This window comes from Petromyzon marinus, chromosome 44, assembly GCF_048934315.1.
Source record: "Petromyzon marinus isolate PM22_M1 ecotype Great Lakes invasive population chromosome 44, UKy_Petmar_22M1.pri1.0, whole genome shotgun sequence".
In the NCBI taxonomy this organism is placed as follows: Eukaryota; Metazoa; Chordata; class Hyperoartia; order Petromyzontiformes; family Petromyzontidae; genus Petromyzon; species Petromyzon marinus.
The window spans coordinates 6,622,880-6,643,951 of NC_133710.1; the positions used below are offsets into that span (position 1 = coordinate 6,622,880).

At 50.5% G+C, this 21,072-nt stretch overlaps 1 pseudogene across 1 annotated transcript in view; it reads right to left on the bottom strand.

The window, feature by feature from the left end:
• The window catches only part of LOC116951925 (F-BAR domain only protein 2-like), a 101,328-nt pseudogene that overhangs the window by 58,907 nt on the left and 21,349 nt on the right, over positions 1-21,072 (bottom strand). Inside the window, exons 4-8 of the transcript XR_012946866.1 lie at positions 20,823-20,964; positions 19,888-20,040; positions 17,864-17,968; positions 15,534-15,632; positions 14,119-14,212 (exon numbers count right to left, since the gene is read on the bottom strand). The product of XR_012946866.1 is annotated as an F-BAR domain only protein 2-like (transcript). The remainder of the gene's footprint in view (positions 1-14,118; positions 14,213-15,533; positions 15,633-17,863; positions 17,969-19,887; positions 20,041-20,822; positions 20,965-21,072) is intronic.

A 21,072-nucleotide genomic window follows, 5' to 3' on the forward strand; every position in this document is an offset into this window, starting at 1 on the left:
TGCCATGACCGACGCGGCGCGGACAGCCCTTCATCCAAGGGTTATATTGTGGCTGCTGAAGAAGATGCTGGTGGTGTTGTTGTAGCAGTGGCTTGCAGGATGGGGGTTTTGTCACTAAGGCAAGGGCAGCTCAGGGGGGCCCCTTGTAATCTGTGAACTTTGTATAAACCGATTAGAGAAACTTCCCAAGTCGGATTGTCTATGTAGCGTATAGCACACAGCGCTGCGCGTGACACGCCAAAGATCCCCCGTGTAGCCTTAACAGACTGTTGGGGCAAGTGCTGTTTAGCGAGTAGCACCTATGAAGGCCGGCACGGCACACGAGGGGGCGGGTGACCAGCACCACGTCCGGCCGCCTTTGTCTCCCGAGTGACGATGTTTATAAATCGCACCAGGTACTCATTTGAGGCCGAGTCGATCTAGGGGAGGGACATGACCGGTTCAGATAATCGTCGCTTGGTATTGGTGGCCGTGAGCGGGAATCGAACTCGGGCCACCTGGTTCGTAGCGCAACGCGCTAACCGATCACACTACCCGCTCCCCATACACACACACGTGTTACATGCGACACATGGTCCACGTGGGTACACGAGACACAGTGTTCGCCAACTACGCGTGTGCAATAGACAAGACACACACGCTCGACAAGTGGACGCTGGTACGCCGTGTCAAGATTACACGTGTGTCCGGAGTACACGTGTGTACATGTTTACAGATTCATACGGTTCCACCGTGGATTCTGTGAACGCCAATGCAGACTATACGAATCACATCGCCATTGATTCAGAATCGCTACCTGAAACATAACATTTCAGCGACTCGTGGAAGGACTGATTCAGTACATACAATAGCAAATACTGAATACATTGGGGGCACGGTGATCCATGCATTCATCGATTCTCAAGGCTCAACGAGACGTGAATCTAAAACCGTTGCGTGCGAATCGATGCAGTAGATTCTTGAACGATGCTTTGCGTTGAACGCGACCCATTCAGCCACTGGAGACCGCTAAATTCGCAACGATGCAGGTACAAGTACATTGTTTAGAAAGTTGTGACTTTTTTTTACACGTTTTCTATTCACTCACTCTGTTGTCGTTGTATCCTCAAATCTTGTAACTCAATTTCTAATCCACTTCCCAATGTGGTATCGACTGCAAACTTGGTATACTTATGTCATACTGATGAGAATTACTATATTCTATCGTAAAAAATATATATATTTTAAACAATCTTTTTTATATGTTATGTTTCGGCGTGGGTCTATTGTCCACGCTCAACTGACGTTGGCTGTAGATCACCACGGTTCCTTACGTTGTGGCAAGCTTCGGGGCCACTTCCTGGAGTCGTGGAGTTCTGCCATTACTAGCACGGTACATTTCATTAAAGCGTGTTTAAAAAACAAGTTTTTTACATTATTATTTTATTCGCATCGAGACCCTGAATCGCGGCAAAATCACCGATTCGTTACAGGCCGAGCCGACGGAACACGTGAAAAACACACGCCTTCCCGAAACCGGAGTTTAATCTGTGAATTTAACACTGAAGCTTTCGCGACAAATATCATCCATAATTGAGTTTTTTTGGGGGGGTTAGATCGCGTAAATTTACTGCATTGGGTTTATGCGATCTAATCTTTAAAAAAAACTATATTATGGATCTATGAATATATTATCGTTTGGTTGGAAGACTGGTTGTACGTGACTAGTAGCCACAGCCACGGGTATACTGGATGTGGTGAGCCGGATGCAAAAAATATATTCTTGGTCGACCCAGCTGTAGATACGCCCAGAACGTGACACGATATACTTGCACTGTAATAGCTCGGGTTGTCCACCCCTGTTGGTTTCCCAGGATGGCTCTCTTATTACCGTCCTGGAAAAACGTTTTTAAGTCTTTCCGGGTACATTAAAAGTCCAAGTTTTGATCAGTTGCGCAGTATACAGTGCTCAAGACTATGCGCCTCACAATCTGAATATTTATACTGGAGAAATCCGATGAGCTATAAAGCTCTTCTTTTTTTACAGATGTCCGGTAGCTCTCTGACATGAGGCTCTCCCCTCGAATGGTATCGTGAGCTATTACTCTTTGTACTGCAATTCGTTGGTGGCAATCCCACTAGTACTGCTTACAGTACGGTACTGCATACGATTCCACGTGCACAATGACAATACATACTCTTTGGTTCTTTCGGTAAAGTCACGTAGTTAGTAATACAATAAAATAAATCACGACCGCTTGTGTTGCGATCGAAACGTCGTGATTTGTTTTATTTTATTTCTACCCACGTGACTTTACCGAAATAACCAAAGAGTATGGATTCCTGCAGTCACGAAAGCTTCAAATCAAGAATGACAATACAGTATTTAACATTTGTAAATCATGAACTTATTAAAATAGTGCACGCTGTTATTTTGCCATTTTATATATTTATAGATAAAAAACAATCTAACGCACGCCTACGCAGTACACAAGAGACTCACTTAGCCACCCTCTGTATGGACAGAAATAGATAAGCAATGTTTCTTCACATATCCGGCTCTCCACATTTTTCAAAGTATTCCTAACGCAACGCACCGGCCCCTTCTGGGAGTGCGTGACTTCAACCAGCATTGATGCAGTGCAAGCAAACTACTCCGGACCGGTTTCTACATTCATTGTTGTCATCAGCAGTGTCGGTCTAACTTGTCATGAATCAGCAGATGTTTGAAAATATATATAAGCAAGCAGTCTTTCTTCAAGAGACGGATGTAGGTTTAGCGAGCACCTATTAAGTTGGGCACAGCACACGCTTTACGCCTCTTCGTCTCATGCCACAGGTGCCGTTCACTGTTACTAATACGCGGCACCACGTGCTCATTTTAGGCCGAATCGATCTAGGCGAGAGACCGGTCTTAAGTTGAGACACACAGCACTCTCTCTCTCTGTCAGTCAGCGAGTCAGACTTCGTACAGGTCGCTGTCCGTGGTGCTGAAAGTGAAGACGGGGCCCCATTGAGTGCCGTCAACCGTCAACCCACAGTAAAACCACCGCCTATCCACTGCTGGATGGTCACCTCCCCACGCCGTGCGGGTCGTCGTGGGGAGGTGGTGATTTGACCATACTTCACCACGCTGGCCAGCACGGGTTAAGGAAGGCGGTGAGCGACAAAGAAGCAACCTGGCCACGAATGATAGGTCAACGAAGTGGCTTAACGCGCGGAAATTTACGGGAGTCAAATAATCTAAACGCATTTTTCTAAATGTGTGTGGTGGTGGTGGGGGGAAGCGGAGGACCCAGAGAAAAATCCACGCGACCACGGTGAGAGAGACATGCAAACTACACACGTACAGCAGGCGTCTGTATACCAAGCGAGAGAGTTAACATTTATATGGATACGCTCACGGTGCGATAATCAAATATATTATTGAGGTAAATGATGTTCGTATGCATCTCTTAGGCGAATCGAATGAATGAGAATATACTTCCATCACAACGTACTACTCTGATTAATCATTATTCAGTGGATGTCTGTACACAAGTACTGTACTTGATACACATAGCGCACACAAAGGCAAAGGGCCCCAGTGTGGCCGTATAGACTGTAGGGGCAAGTGCTGCAATACAATACATTGATCACCAAGACAAATACCCCCCCGTATAGCCTTGAACAGACTGTTGGGGCAAGTGCCTTTAAATGAGCACCTACCGGCAGGGCGCACGAGGGGGTGCGTAGCCAACACCAGGCCCGGCCGCCTTTGTCTCTCCAGCCACGATATTTAGACACCACACCAGGTACTCGTTTGAGGCTGAGTCGACTGAGGGGAGGCCCAGGACCGGTTTAGAAATCACCACGGTTCTTGGTCGTGAGAATGGGCTCATAGCACAGTGCGCTAACCACTGCGCCACCGCTCCCCACGCATTAGCCACCCACCCGATGCCCGTGACAAGTAATGTTAGCGAGCACCTACGAATGCCGGAACGGGTGGCCAATACCACGCCCGGCCGCCTTTGTCTCCCTAGTGGCGATGTTTACACACCGCGCCAGGTACTCATTTGAGGCTGGGTCGACCTAGGGGAGGCCCGGGACCGGTTCAGATAATCGTCACTGGTGTTGACCGTGAGCGGGAATCGAACCTGGGTCGCCAGGTTCATAGCGCAGCGCGCTAACCACTACACTACCGCTCCCCGCTACACTATCACTCCCCACACACACATGTATGTACTGTACTTACACACACACCAACTCGTTACTTAGCAACGCAGCCTGCGAGTATCGCTGCGTCTTGCTGCACGGGATGCGGCATCATTCATCCCACCAACTCATCACCCCCCACCCCTCTCTCCTCCTCTTTGGTGTAAGATGGAACATTCCAAGCATCTTCCACTGTGGTTAACGTACTGCGGGATTCTTGGGAACGACCAAGTGCGCGTTTCGAAGAGGGGGTGGGATTACAACGGAGTGCGGTGGCTACGCCTTGGACGGTCATTAATGTGCTGTGCTGTGTATGTGTAATAATGTGTGTGTACAGTCATCTATAATGTGCTGTGTATGTGTAATAATGCGTGTGTACAGTCATCTATAATGTGCTGTGTATGTGTAGTAATGTGTGTGTACAGTCATCTATAATGTGCTGTGTATGTGTAATAATGTGTGTGTACAGACATCTATAATGTGCTGTGTGTGTAATAATGTGTGTGTACAGTCATCTTTAATGTGCTGTGTATATGTAGTAATGTGTGTGTACAGTCATCTTTAATGTGCTGTGTATGTGTAATAATGTGTGTACAGTAATCTTTAATGTGCTGTGTATGTGTATTAAAGTGTGTGTACAGTAATCTTTAATGTGCTGTGTATGTGTAATAATGTGTGTGTACAGTCATCTTTAATGTGCTGTGTATGTGCAATAATGTGTGTGTACAGTCATCTTTAATGTGCTGTGTATGTGTAGTAATGTGTGTGTACAGTCATCTTTAATGTGCTGTGTATGTGTAATAATGTGTGTGTACAGTCATCTTTAATGTGCTGTGTATGTGTAGTAATGTGTGTACAGTCATCTTTAATGTGTTGTGTATGTGTAATAATGTGTGTGTACAGCCATCTATAATGTGCTGTGTATGTGTAATAATGTGTGTGTACAGTCATCTTTAATGTGCTGTGTATGTGTAGTAATGTGTGTGTACAGTCATCTTGAATGTGCTGTGTATGTGTAATAATGTGTGTGTACAGTCATCTTTAATGTGCTGTGTATGTGTAGTAACGTGTGTGTACAGTCATCTATAATGTGCTGTGTATGTGTAATAATGTGTGTGTACAGTCATCTATAATGTGCTGTGTATGTGTAATAATGTGTGTACAGTCATCTTTAATGTGCTGTGTATGTGTAGTAATGTGTGTGTACAGTCATCTTGAATGTGCTGTGTATGTGTAATAATGTGTGTGTACAGTCATCTTTAATGTGCTGTGTATGTGTAATAATGTGTGTGTACAGTAATCTTTAATGTGCTGTGTATGTGTAGTAATGTGTGTGTACAGTCATCTATAATGTTCTGTGTATGTGTAGTAATGTGTGTGTACAGTCATCTATAATGTGCTGTGTATGTGTAATAATGTGTGTGTACAGTCATCTTTAATGTGCTGTGTATGCGTAATAATGTGTGTGTACAGTCATCTTTAATGTGCTGTGTATGTGTAATAATGTGTGTGTACAGTCATCTTGAATGTGCTGTGTATGTGTAATAATGTGTGTGTACAGTCATCTTTAATGTGCTGTGTATGTGTAATAATGTGTGTACAGTCATCTTTAATGTGCTGTGTATGTGTAATAATGTGTGTGTACAGTCATCTATAATGTGCTGTGTATGTGTAATAATGTGTGTGTACAGTAATCTTTAATGTGCTGTGTATGTGTAATAATGTGTGTACAGTCATCTCCACTCACCAGAAACGCACCGCTCCATTCACCAGACACTCACCACTCCACTCACCAGACACTCACCACTCCACTCACCAGACACTCACCACTCCACTCACCAGACACTCACCACTCCACTCACCAGACACTCACCACTCCACTCACCAGACACTCACCACTCCACTCACCAGACACTCACCACTACATTCACCAGACACTCACCAGACACTCACCACTCCACTCACCAGACAATCACCACTCCATTCACCAGACACTCACCACTCCACTCACCAGACACTCACCACTCCACTCACCAGACACTCACCACTCCACTCACCACTCACCACTCCACTCACCAGACACTCACCACTCCACTCGCCAGACACTCACCACTCCACTCACCAGACACTCACCACTACATTCACCAGACACTCACCACTCCACTCACCAGACACTCACCACTCCACTCACCAGACACTCCACTCCACTCACCAGACACTCACCACTCCACTCACCAGACACTCCACTCCACTCACCAGACACTCACCACTCCACTCACCAGACACTCACCACTCCACTCACCAGACACTGACCACTCCACTCACCAGACACTCCACTCCACTCACCAGACACTCACCACTCCACTCACCAGACACTCACCACTCCACTCACCAGACACTCACCACTCCACTCACCAGACACTCACCACTCCACTCACCAGACACTCCACTCCATTCACCAGACACTCACCACTCCACTCACCAGACACTCACCAGACACTCACCACTCCACTCACCAGACACTCACCACTCCACTCACCAGACACTCACCACTCCACTCACCAGACACTCACCACTCCACTCACCACCACACTCACCACTCCACTCACCAGGCACTCACCAGACACTCACCACTCCACTCACCAGACACTCACCACTCACCACTCCACTCACCACTCACCACTCCACTCACCAGACACTCACCACTCCACTCACCAGACACTCACCACTCACCAGACACTCACCACTCCACTCACCAGACACTCACCACTCCACTCACCACCACACTCACCACTCCACTCACCACCACTCACCACTCCACTCACCAGACACTCACCAGACACTCACCACTCCACTCACCAGACACTCACCACTCCACTCACCAGACACTCACCACTCCATTCACCAGACACTCACCACTCCACTCACCACTCCACTCACCAGACACTCACCAGACACTCACCACTCCACTCACCAGACACTCACCACTCCACTCAGCAGACACTCCACTCCACTCACCAGACACCACTCCACTCACCAGACACTCCACTCCACTCACCAGACACCACTCCACTCACCAGACACTCACCACTCCACTCACCAGACACTCCACTCACCAGACACTCACCACTCCACTCACCAGACACTCACCACTCCATTCACCAGACACTCACCACTCCACTCACCAGACACTCACCACTCCACTCACCACTCACCACTCCACTCACCAGACACTCACCACTACATTCACCAGACACTCACCACTCCACTCACCAGACACTCACCACTCCACTCACCACTCCACTCACCAGACACTCACCACTCCACTCACCAGACACTCCATTCACCAGACACTCACCACTCCACTCACCAGACACTCACCACTCCACTCACCAGACACTCACCACTCAACTCACCAGACACTCACCACTCCACTCACCAGACACTCACCACTCCACTCACCAGACACTCACCACTCCACTCACCAGACACTCACCACTCCACTCACCAGACACTCACCACTCCACTCACCAGACACTCACCACTCCACTCACCAGACACTCCACTCCACTCACCAGACACCACTCCATTCACCAGACACTCACCACTCCACTCACCAGACACTCACCACTCCACTCACCAGACACTCACCACTCCACTCACCAGACACTCCACTCCACTCACCAGAAACTCACCACTCCATTCACCAGACACTCACCACTCCACTCACCAGACACTCACCACTCCACTCACCAGACACTCACCACTACATTCACCAGACACTCACCACTCCACTCACCAGACACTCACCACTCCACTCACCAGACACTCACCACTCCACTCACCACTCACCACTCCACTCACCAGACACTCACCACTCCACTCACCAGACACGCACCACTCCACTCACCACTCCACTCACCACTCACCACTCCACTCACCACTCCACTCACCACTCCACTCACCACTCACCACTCCACTCACCAGACACTCACCACTCCACTCACCAGACACTCACCACTCCACTCACCACTCACCACTCCACTCACCAGACACTCACCACTCCACTCACCAGACACTCACCACTCCACTCACCACTCACCACTCCACTCACCAGACACTCACCACTCCACTCACCAGACACTCACCACTCCACTCACCAGACACTCACCACTACATTCACCAGACACTCACCACTACATTCACCAGACACTTATTACACACACCAGACACATTCACCATAGACTTTTGACAAACTACCCCTGCATAATTACGTATGATAATCTTGCAATTGCATTTGACATTTATCCTCGTCTGCTTACATGTTTCGAACAACAACTACTCCATACTCTTTGGTTCTTTGGATAAAGTCACGTAGGTATATAAATATATAGGTATATATATACCTACTTGACTGAAAGAACCAAAGAGTATGGATTCCTGCAGTCACGAAAGCTTAAAATCAACGATTACCCCGTGTATCTGTTCAATATTTCCGCGACTCCGCGTGTAATTGCGCTACGATCCATTTCAAATGTACCATAATCTCTCCGGGCCGACTTTACGCTCCAGGGAATTTATTTTTGCAACATTGAATTTGTGTTTGGCGCAATATTGTCAAATTCTCAAGCGACATTTGCCTTTGCGTCGATTTTTCTTCGCTCCATCAGTGCGTTTCATTTATGTGTTTTGCTTTTTCTGCCATTTCACTCGCGTAAGTGAGACTTTTATTGCATCCTGGTCCCTTGAGTTATTTCTCGCCTGGTTCATCGATTATCGATTATCCGGCTTCCAACATTCTCCGGCGGTCCCGTTGTTCGATCCGGCAAAACCAAACAAAAACGCCCTAAAGTTTGTAACCAGTCCGGCGATCGGCACCGCGTGTGTGACGAAGTCAGCGGTAAATATTATATACGGTACATTATACACTGCGTACCAACTTAAACAATGAATATACGGCACGTATATATATACATCACCCCATGCAGAGTCTGCGAGATGGGAGTTGATAAGTAGGGTAAAGTAAATACTATAACTTTGTAAAGCAGTACATATTCTTTGTCCGCTTGTATGTTTATTCATGCAAATTTCACGTCGCAAACTCGCGTAAAGCACTAACAAAAACACCAACATATAACGCCACCTGAAAACATATGGTAATACAAGCATGTGCCAACATTAGCTATTTTAAATAATGATGGATTTCGTGATTATCTGGATTTTTTCTCTCAAATGATCTGTTCCTGTAATGGGGTTGACGGGGCCCTTTCATGCTGCATCAGGGGCGGTGTCACCGGACAGAGGCAGCAACAGCAGCGAGGCTAAGCCCAGTAGGGGGCGCATCGCCCATCGCGGTCAGCAGTGGGATTCGGGGTCGTTCATAAATGACGTCACGTGATTTTGGACGATTTTTGACCCCCCCCTCCCTCGTCACACGGCGTCACAAAAAGTCAGACACCCCCCCTCCCTCAAATATGACGTCACAAAGCTCTGCTCCCTCCCCCCCCCCCAAAAAAAAAATATTTCCATTTTTAAAATAAAACATGCTTCAAATAGCTTTAAACTATTGGCATTGTAGTGCGTATTTAATGTGGCGCTGCACCCTGATGTTGTAGGAGAAGACATTTATTTAAAATGTCTATTTAATTAAGTAGAAAGTGTTGTCTATATTTATTTAAAGTTTGCGCATTTTGATGTGACGTCACATTTCTCACACCCCCTCCCCCTCCCCTCGTCACACATCGTCACAAATGTCGAAACCCCTCCCCCTAGGTGTGTGACGTCATTTATGGACGGCCCCCCTGTGTGTGGGGGGAGCGGTCAGGTTTTTGTGTCTCTCTAAACTAATGTCAAAGGTCATATACCGATCTACCGATTATTTGGCGGCTTTTTAAACCACGAAATCCATCATGATTTAAAATGGCTTATTTTTGCACATTCTTGCATGGATGGCATTAAGTATTTAGGTGTTGTTATATGTTGATGTTTTTCGTGTTTTGCATTTTTTACACGATATGAAATTGGCACGAATAAACATACGAATAGACAAAAAAATAAAAATATGCTCTTTGGTTGTTTCGATAAAGTAACGTAGGTAGAAATTTTTAATAAAACAAAAATAATATATCATTATGGATTCGTGCAGTCACGAAAGCTTCAAATAAAATAACACATTCCTGCGGTGGTAGCTGGTAGGAACGTTGGGTTGCTCGGTCAATGGCCAGGGTCAACGGCGGCACCACGTGGTGTATTCCACAAATATGCCCGACTGTGAGGGCGGGCACAAGCCGGCGTGAGTAGGTTAAACGTTGAGTTTTATAAGGGCACCACGGGGTGACCAGCCCCTCCCCACCCAGCCCCACCCCTCCCACCCCCCACCCAGACCCTCCCCACCCAGCCCCTCCCCACCCTCCCCACCCAGCCCCTCCCCACCCTCCCCACCCAGCCCCTCCCCACCCTGCCCTCCCCACCCTGCCCTCCCCACCCAGCCCCTCCCTCCCTACAACAGCCCCTCCCCACCCTCCCCTCTCCACCCAGCCCCTCCCTCCCCACCTAGCCCCTCCCCACCCAGCCCCACCCCTCCCACCCCCCACCCAGCCCCACCCTCCCCACCTAGCCCCTCCCCACCTAGCCCCTCCCCACCCTCCCCTCTCCACCCAGCCCCTCCCCACCCAGCCCCACCCAGCCCCACCCCTACCCACCCTCCCCACCCAGCCCCACCCCTACCCACCTTCCCCACCCAGCCCCTTCCTCCCCACCAGCCCCTCCCCACCCTCCCCTCCCCACCCAGCCCCACCCCTCCCATTTATGGATGCACGACGGACGGACACAATAATCCCCTGTGCGCTGGTGGTGTAACCAGGAGGTTCCTACCAGTATCAATATCATATTTATAAAAAGTTACTGTGTTTATTGTACCGTACTTACCAACTCCCATCTCGAGGACCCTGCATGGGGTGATGTACATACGTGCCGTATTTTCATTGTTTTAAGTTGCATGTAGTGTATAATGTACTGTATATAATATTTACCACTGAAATCAAGCATACTGGTGATAACCTTTGGAACGGGTTTGCCGGTTTCGCCAGATCGACCGGGCACCGCCAGATAACGTTGGAAGCAGACGGATAATCGCGCGGTGCCGGATAATTAATCGACGATTCAACGGAACGTCTCATTCGGCGGTGGCCAATAGGTGGATTGCGATTCACGGGTGGATGGTCGCAAAACGATGGCAGGAGACGTCAAGGAACACGAACAATGGCCATGCAAACAATTGGGCGTTACGGCTGATGGCAAATGACAATCTCCCCCGACTGGTAAGTCAGTAACAACAACAACAACTCATAACGTCAACCAACAGACGGCGCTGGTACTTGACGTTCATGTTACGGGTTCGTTGGGGTTAGGTGATGACACGGGGACACACCCCGAATTAATTAAATAAATATAACAAACACGTACCTGTCAACCCCTTATCAGTGCCATACCTTATTACAGAGCAATTCAGACCTTGTTGGTCACCCCGTGCCCCTTATAAATCTCAACGTTCATCCTACAAAGTCTCCATCACGAGGGAGAAACACAAACAAAGAGACACAGAACATCGTTTTTTTTTCTGCCCGTACTGAAACGGCTGTAACGGCATATGGACCTGAAAACGAATTTTCCCTGTACAAGAATACGGGGCAAACCGTATGGTTTTGACAGCCGTGTAAGCATCAAGGGAAAGAGAACGGGAGAGAGAGAGAGAGAGCGAGAGCAGGAAGATCAAACGGAGAAATGGCTCGATGACGAGAGACGTTGGTGGTGCCAGAAAGACGTGGCCCCGACTTGAAGCATGTTGAAACAAGACAGAGAGAAGTGGAGACAAGTGACAACATGCGTGGTGGACACCTACCCATGGGCTGTCTTGCCCATGGAAAAAAAAAACGATGAGGATTGTTCGAAGAGTGGCGGGAGAGAGAGAGAGATATTTGGCGGTAAGGGAATGAGGAGTTTACCGAAACCTTCTGGAAATATTGACCGTTCTAAAAAGTGTTAATGTACGTTGAGCTTCACTCTCGCCCCGTACGTAGCCAACTGTGCTCATCGGAATGGTCGTGTCAGAGGCTTCCTGCTGGGTCTTGTCAGAGGCTTCCTGCTGGGTCGTGCAGCCCCTGGTCAAGAGCCGCCTAAACGGAATCACAGTGTTCGTTGTGGGCGAGCTCGCAGCGAAAGCAATTTGGGGGGTGGGGTCCCAAATATGACACGTGGGGGGTAGGGAGGGGTGCAATTTTCGAAGGTAATTGTTGTTTTAGACCAGGGTTGGGGAACGTCCGGCCCGCGGGCCGTATGAGGCCCCGCGAAATCATTTGGGTCTCTGGCCCTGCCAAGGCAACCGCAGGCGGGACTCGAAATTCAACAAATCTCGGAGCAAATCTGGAAAAGCAGTTGCGAGTAGCAACATCGTCAACACCGGCTAACATCATCACACGCCTCGCCAAAGAGAAGCAGTTCCAGCCCATCGCATTAGGGGCGCGTTAATAAAATGTTTGACCAAATATAACGGGTTAATTTTTAAGTTGATTATTTTGTATTGCCCGCGAATGATGTTTTAAATATCCAAATGGCCTTTGGCAGGAAAAAAGTTTCCCCACCCCTGGTTTAGACAATTGTGGGCGATTCGTGGAATGAGTCGATTGGCCGACACGCGCACGCGCCACGTTAAACCAAATGAGCCATCGTCACCCCAGCGCGCGTGAAATGTGAGGTCGTCTCAGTAGGCGTGACACCAACCGTGGTATGCTTACGGGCGCGAGCTTGTTTCCTCCCTGAGCGATATCTGGTGGACCCGTCACTACTGTCTGAATCACAGTTCCTAATTGGCTGAACGCATGCCCAAGTAAGTGATACAATTCGCGATTGGATCACACGGATGATCGCCCCACATCTTTCCAAACGAGTGGAACTTGACACGGGTAGACTGCAACATCGCAAGTCCCTGGTTTCATGATGGTGATAAAGGTACGGATAGTGGTGATGATGGTGGTGATGTTTATGGTGGTGGTGGTGATGATGATGCCGAACTTTATAAATACGGTAACAGCGATCATCATGACGATGGTAGCAGCGGTCATCATAACGATGGTAACAGCGATCAACATCAGGATAATGATCATCATATTGATGATGAAGCTGCATGTGATTACTAATCTATTTTATAATTACGAAACCCGATCCTTCCTCCGCCTCTGACCTCTGCACCTGATGGGTTCAGTGATGACGTCGTCCTGCTGCTGCTGCTGCTCTATTTGAGACCTGAAGCAGGTGGACGGCTTCGCTATTCTGGCAAATCGCGCGATGATGCTGGGTGATGTCATTACCAGCGAAACGTCACGCTACTCAAATTGTAAACGTTGTGGATTTACTCTCCAACACACCGGTGGGCTGAAGTAGTAAACTATTTGGCGCGTTGTGTTTGCGTGACAAATCCCTTACTCGCTGTGTCGGGTGGTGGAGGGTTACGACACATTTATATTTACGCGATCTAACCCAAAAAGCCTTTATTATGAATAATATTGGTCGCGAAAGCCTACGTGTTAAACTGATGCAGGTGATGTTTAAGAAAGTTAGCATTGGCTTCTTTAAAATTATGACATTCGTGGCGGTGGTGATGAAAGTGCAGATGATGGAGGCGATGATGATCATGAGATTATGATGCTGATCTTCATAATGACCGTCATGGTGGTGGTGATGCTCCTGGTGGTGGTGGTCGTGGCAATGCTGATGATGGTAGCGGTGGTGGTAGCGCCGGTGTCACTGGAGTGGTGGTGGTGTCGATGATGATGATGATGCACCATGATGATAATGACGCGAGTGGTTTATGACTGCTGACGATGGTGACGGTGACAATGACGACGGCTAAGACGATGACAATGATGTGTCACGTTGTCTTGCCCGCACCTGGTCTCTCCGTGCTGGGTTCCACGCGTGGACTCAGCCTCATGAGCTCCTCCGCCGTGTGAATGTCCAACCAGTGCTGGAACTCCACGTGCATCTGAAAGTGCAGCGCAGCAGCTTCTCCTTACACGCAGATCCAGCCGCGCGCCACCCACCCCGCCTGCTCACGCCCGATCTAGCAGCGCTAATCCATGATCAGAATATTGATTTACACTGGAGGAATCCGATGAGCTGTAAAGCTCTTGTTTTTAAATAGATGTCCACTCGGATAGGACAGGGGGTCGGCAAAACCATTGCGGCTCTTTACAATACAGAGATTTTAGGTTTTTTTTACCGAAATCCCCCTCCCTAAAAAAAGTCTCCTCTTGATAATAAGGTTTTCCCCTTTTTGTCTGGCAACAAAACAGCTGTGTTAAGATGTTAAAACACCAAACTGAAACCTTTTACAAGGATTCATGCCTGCATTAACCACAATGCTTGTGGTCAGAATGCAAACAAAAAACACATACTCTGATAATATGATGCATTGTCCTTGAAACTGATTGGTCCACACCAGAGACGGCTTTCTTTTGAGCCTCGTCCCAAACACAGGTCAGATATCCTGCCTCTGCGGTTGGCTACCATCTGGGCCACAGTGGCCAGTACAGCCAAGTCTGTTGACGTGCCGTACCCTCTATGCTCCCCGCCTTCACCAATCAGCGCTGACCAGGGTGGTGAAGTATGGTCAAATGACCCCAATGACCCTAATTGCGCGAGGAGGCCCTCATCCAGCATCATCAGTGGTGATGAAAGAAGGCAGCCAGGTATATATGCCCAGGCTCTCGTCGTCGTCAGTTATGATCATGGTCAATCCACTGCTGGATGAATGAATACCTCCCTAAGCCGTCACCATCTCTGACTTGTAACGATCCACCCGGCTGACCTGGAGACGGGCTGATTTCATCGCTCCATCTCCTCGGTGAAACGTCCTTCCCTTGGCTGCCACTCCATCGTTAGTTGTAGCCATGTGATCAATGTGTTGGCTGTGCCACCCACATCATCATGCGTGTCGCATGCAGGCCTTAATAGGTGCTCGCCAACAGCACTGTAGAGGCTTTGAAGGTATTGCGTGTGTGTGTGTGTACGTGCCTGTGTGAGCGGTAGTGTAGTGGTAACAGCGATCATCATGACGATGGTAGCATCAACAACACCAATGACGATTATCTGAACTGGTCATGGGCCTCCCCTAGGTCGACTCAGCCTCAAAATAGTACCTGGTCTTGTGTGCAAACATCACCATGAGGGAGACAAATGCGTGGTGCTGGCCACCAACCCCCTCGCGTGGCGTGCCGGCCTTCATAGATGTCGGCTAAACAGCACTTGGCCCAACAGTCTGTTCAGGCTACACGGGGGATCTTTGTCTTTGTGCGTATAATTACATGTCCCATCTGCACGTGGGTGTCCCACAGCGTCTGCGCGTAGGTCTGAAGGAAGGACCTCATCTGCGTGACGTGCGACTTTTCCAGTGTGTGGAACTTCTGGTCAGCGGGGGACAGGGAAACATGGAGACACGGAATCATGGAGACATGAGACAGGGAATCATGGAGACACGAGACACGGAATCATGGAGACATAAGACACGGAATCATGGAGACACAGAATCATGGAGACATGAGACACGGAATCATGGAGACATTAGACAGGGAATCATGGAGACACGGAATCATGGAGACATGAGACAGGGAATCATGGAGACAGGGAATCATGGAGACATGAGACACGGAATCATGGAGACACAGAATCATGGAGACATGAGACACGGAATCATGGAGACATTAGACAGGGAATCATGGAGACACGGAATCATGGAGACATTACACAGGGAATCATGGAGACACGGAATCATGGAGACATGAGACACGGAATCATGGAGACATGAGACAGAGAATCATGGAGACATGAGACACGGAATCATGGAGACACAGAATCATGGAGACATGAGACAGGGAATCATGGAGACAGGGAATCATGGAGACATGAGACAGGGAATCATGGAGACACGAGACACGGAATCATGGAGACATGAGACAGAGAATCATGGAGACATGAGACACGGAATCATGGAGACATGAGACAGAGAATCATGGAGACAGGGAATCATGGAGACATGAGACAGGGAATCATGGAGACACGAGACACGGAATCATGGAGACATGAGACAGAGAATCATGGAGACATGAGACAGGGAATCATGGAGACAGGGAATCATGGAGACATGAGACAGGGAATCATGGAGACATGAGACACGGAATCATGGAGACATGAGACAGAGAATCATGGAGACATGAGACACGGAATCATGGAGACATGAGACAGAGAATCATGGAGACATGAGACAGGGAATCATGGAGACGGAATCATGGAGACATGAGACAGGGAATCATGGAGACATGAGACACGGAATCATGGAGACACGGAATCATGGAGACATGAGACAGGGAATCATGGAGACACGGAATCACGGAGACATGAAACAGGGAATCATGGAGACACGGAATCATGGCGACATGAGACACGGAATCACGGAGACATGAGACAGGGAATCATGGAGACATGAGACACGGAATCATGAAGACACAAAATACGGAATCATGGAGACACGGAATCATGGCGACATGAGACACGGAATCATGGAGACATGATACAAGAAATCATGGAGACATAAAATTACGGAGACAGGGAATCATGGAGACAGGGAATCATGGAGACATGAGACAGGGAATCATGGAGACATGATACAAGAAATCATGGAGACATGGAATTACGGAGACAGGGAATCATGAAGACAGGGAATCATGGAGACATGAGACAGGGAATCATGGAGACATGAGACACGGTATTATGGAGACACGGAGTCATGGAGACGCAGAGATACGGAGACAGACACATTGAGCCAAAGATACAGAGATACGAGGACATAAGAGACATGGAGATATGGACTCATTCAGAAACCATGAGCCACCACACATTTTCATAATGAACACAATCTCATCATCTGCATTATTATTACAACAGTGGGTGGAATGGGTGAGTGTGTTGTTGTGATCTGCAGTGTGGTGGTGGCTAAACACAGTGCGGAGATATAAATAATAATCATAATAATTCCAACTTGTAACGAGGAGGGAGCGCAGGCAAGCAGGAAGGCAGAAGCCACACGGTGAGCGAGCTCCAACAATTGCTCAAGCTCTGCAGTCCTCTGTATATATTAAGATGGTGTCAGCCAATTATTGAGTGTTTACATGTGGAAGGAAACCGGAGCACCCGGAGAAAATCCTCGCGTGTGAGGGGGAAACACTCTATCCCATGCTGACGGAACAGGTGGGGTATTGTTGTGTGCCGCATTCTCCCAGCGTGCCAGGGGCATGGCTCCTCCTCCTCCTCGGCCCACCCACGAGAAGGGGAGTTTCACGACATTTGGTGTGCGATCGACCCACCCACTCGTGCGAGGGAGAAACACTCTATCCCACCCAGACGGAACAGGTGGACTCCTCCACATTATTGCTGTACCGCTAGCGCAGCTCCTGCGCGACGCCCCACCCAGCCACCCACGGGATGGGAGTGCGCGATCCACGGACATTCACCGCCGCAGTCCCCGCGCGTGAAATGCATCGAGTCATCGTCGGCGTGCTGTGCATGGTTACGTGGTGCACGGGGGGGGGGGGGGGGCGGGGGGGGGGGCATGCGCAATGGGGCCATCGTCGCGCTCCACCTGTGCCGTGGAGGCGACGCGCTGCTCGAACGCGGCCCGGAGCGTGCGGTAGCGCTCGAGACGGCGCCGGTAATCCTCGCCCGACTTCTTACACTTGCTCTCGGCCTGCGACGCAGAGAGACAGATATATGGGGTGGGGCGGGGGGAAGTTTGGAACAATCGTAGCACGCGCTCGGATTCTGCAGTAACAGCTTTCGAATGTATGTACGTATGTATGTTGCACTTCTTTCGCACCATACGTAGCCAACCCAAAAAGCAATTTTAAAAGAAATTAGTTTCGTCAATCTGGATGATGGTTTTAAAGTGCATTGCTCCGGTGGCTTCCTATTATCGGAAGGAAGCGCGTTCCAGACGGCCCGCGGAAGCGCATCCCTAAAACCCGCGGCGCGTTGGCCGCCGTCGTTCGAAACGGCCAGCCAAATCGTGCGTCCTGTCCGCGGAAGCGTCGGATCAGCGACGGCTGAGCGGCAGGGCGGAGGTGGCGACGAGACGGCGGGGGGCTCGGCCCCCCCGGGGTGGCGACCGCTATCCGGCGGGTTCGCTCCGCCGAGTTGAGAGAACGTCGCGGGCCGCCGTCGGCGATGGAGGGGATCGGTTGACACGCGAGGGAAATTATTGACGATGGCGGTTGGGCGGTTGGCGGTTGGGCGGTTGGCGGTTGGGCGGTTGGCAGTTGGCGGTTGGGCAGTTGGCGGTTGGCGGTTGGCGGTTGGCAGTTGGCGGTTGGCAGTTGGGCGGTTGGGCGGTTAGCTGTTGGCAGTTGGTGGTTGGATGGTGGCATCGTGGGGTGGTGGCAGGGACGGCGACGGCATGGGGAGGCTTTAGTCCAGCAGTGGATGGACCATAGCTGTTGCTGATATTTATGATGATGATGGGGAGTGAAAGTGCTGAGCCGGGCTTTTTCCTTCATTGCCCGCGATGCAATGGGAACAAGAGATGAATTACTGGCGAAACGTCGTTGCTCATATTGTAAAGGTTGTGGCTTGGCTCTCCAACAAAGCAGCGGCGAGTGCTGTACGTGTGACGAATTGGCCACGTTCTGTTTACGTGACGAACCTTTACTAGTTGCCTGTGTTGGGTGGTGGCAGGTTTAACGACACATTTATATTGACGCGATCTAACCCACCCCCCCCCAAAAAAAAAAACAACAACTCTATTATGGATGATATTGGTTGCAAAAGCCTACCTCGTGTAAAATGATCAAGAGAGTTCTCATTCTTTGCCGGTCGCGAAGAAGAGAGAGAGAGAGAGATATTGGGCATCCTTCGTAGAACTATAAAGGGAGCGCGAACAGATGCATTCTTAAGAGAAGCAGAGGACAGAGAGGAGAGGCATGCGTTGAGGAGAAGAGCGAGATAATGCGGGAGGGAGATAGGAGAGAGGTGATCCAATGGTAGCTCGAATCGGAGCTTGGTCTGTTAAGAAGACAGATTCGAGAGAGAGAGAGAGGATGTGATGTGTTTATGAGAGAGTTAGAAGAGAAGATAGCTCTGAGAGGCATCTATTTAAAAGAGAACGTGATATGTAATCACGAGATGAGTGAGATGGAACAGGGAGATAGGAGGAAAGGGATGTACTGCATCGACGTACAGCCCTTGCACTTACGCACAAGCCAGCTGATGCGATTACAACGAGACCATTCTGTAAAGCGACATTGCCGATTATTTATTCTTTCAAGAGCGTCCTCCACTTGTCCAGCTGCTGCACCCCAGCTGTGTGTTGCGGGGGTGGGGGGTGGTAGGGATGGTGGTGGAGATCGTAGTGGGGGTACGGCGATGGTGGTGGTGGTGGTGTCGGCGGTGTGATTGCGATCAGCCAACCCACGGATCAGCCAGCCCATGGCACCTGCAGGGTCTGTCCCGAGACCTCCTGTCAGCAGCGGCGCCTTCGACACTTCACTCGGTAGCCTCAAGGTGCACCTGGCCTGGCACAGGCGCCGTGGGGACGTCATCGTCGCTTAGTGGCGAATGACGTGGTATTGGTGAAGTGGTGGTGGCGGTGGTGGCACGGTGGGCACCGTTTACCCTCTGCAGGGCGTGGGAGGCGGCTCCCTCCCTGCGGAGCCTCTCCAGGTCGGCGCTGCGGGACTGGAGTCGCGAGCGATCGCGCTGCAGGGCGAGCACGGCGCCGTTGAGACCCTGCAGGGAGTCGAGCGTGCGGGACGCCTCCTCCTTGGCCTGCGCCCGCAACAAACACAACGGGGGAGCGGCGGTTACCGGGGAGGGGGTTACCGTGGAGCGGGTTACCGGGGAGGGGGTTACCGGGGAGGGGGTTACCGGGGAGGGGGTTACCGGGGAGGGGGTTACCGGGGAGGGGGTTACCGTGGAGGGGGTTACCATGCCGGTAAACACTCGCGTTGAGATCATTTGGCTGCTACTGTGAATTCCCACGCGCTATGGCAGTCATTCCATCGGCCACAGCGATGATGATGAGATATCATCATCATCATCACGCGTGGCCAGGTCGCCTCTCAAATAAACTTATAGCTCAGTGGGGGGGGGGAGGGAGAGAGGGGGGAGGGGCAAAGGGAAGAGAGGGCAAAGGGGAGAGGGGGGAGGGGACAAAGGGGGGAGGGGATGAGGAGGGGGGAGGGGGTGAGGGGAGAGGGGATGAGGAGGGGGGAGGGGAGGAGGGGGGAGGGGATGAGGAGGGGGGAGGGGAGGAGGGGGGAGGGGATGAGGAGGGGGGAGGGGAGGAGGGGGGAGGGGATGAGGAGGGGGGAGGGGAGGAGGGGGGAGGGGATGAGGAGGGGGGAGGGGAGGAGGGGGGAGGGGATGAGGAGGGGGGAGGGGGTGAGGGGGGAGGGGATGAGGAGGGGGGAGGGAATGAGGAGGGGGGAGGGGGTGAGGGGGGAGGAAATGAGGAGGGGGTGAGGAGGGGGTGAGGGGGGAGGGGGTGAGGAGGGGATGAGGAGGGGGTGAGGGGGTGAGGGTGAGGGGTGCTCCGTGCTGGTCGTGACCTGTCTCTGGGTGCGCCCGTGGCTGTCTGCGTGTGCCGCCACTGCACGTGCCACCTCGTGCAGGCGGCGCGCCAGCTGCTGGTGGCAGGCGCCCTGCTTGTCGCCCAGCGCACGCAGGGAGGCCCAGAGCGGCACCAGCGGCCTGGGGCGCACCACCACCACCACGACAATGATGGTGGTGGTGATGATGACGATGATGTAACAGCAATACACGACAATGATGTCAATGGACAACAACAGTGATGATGGT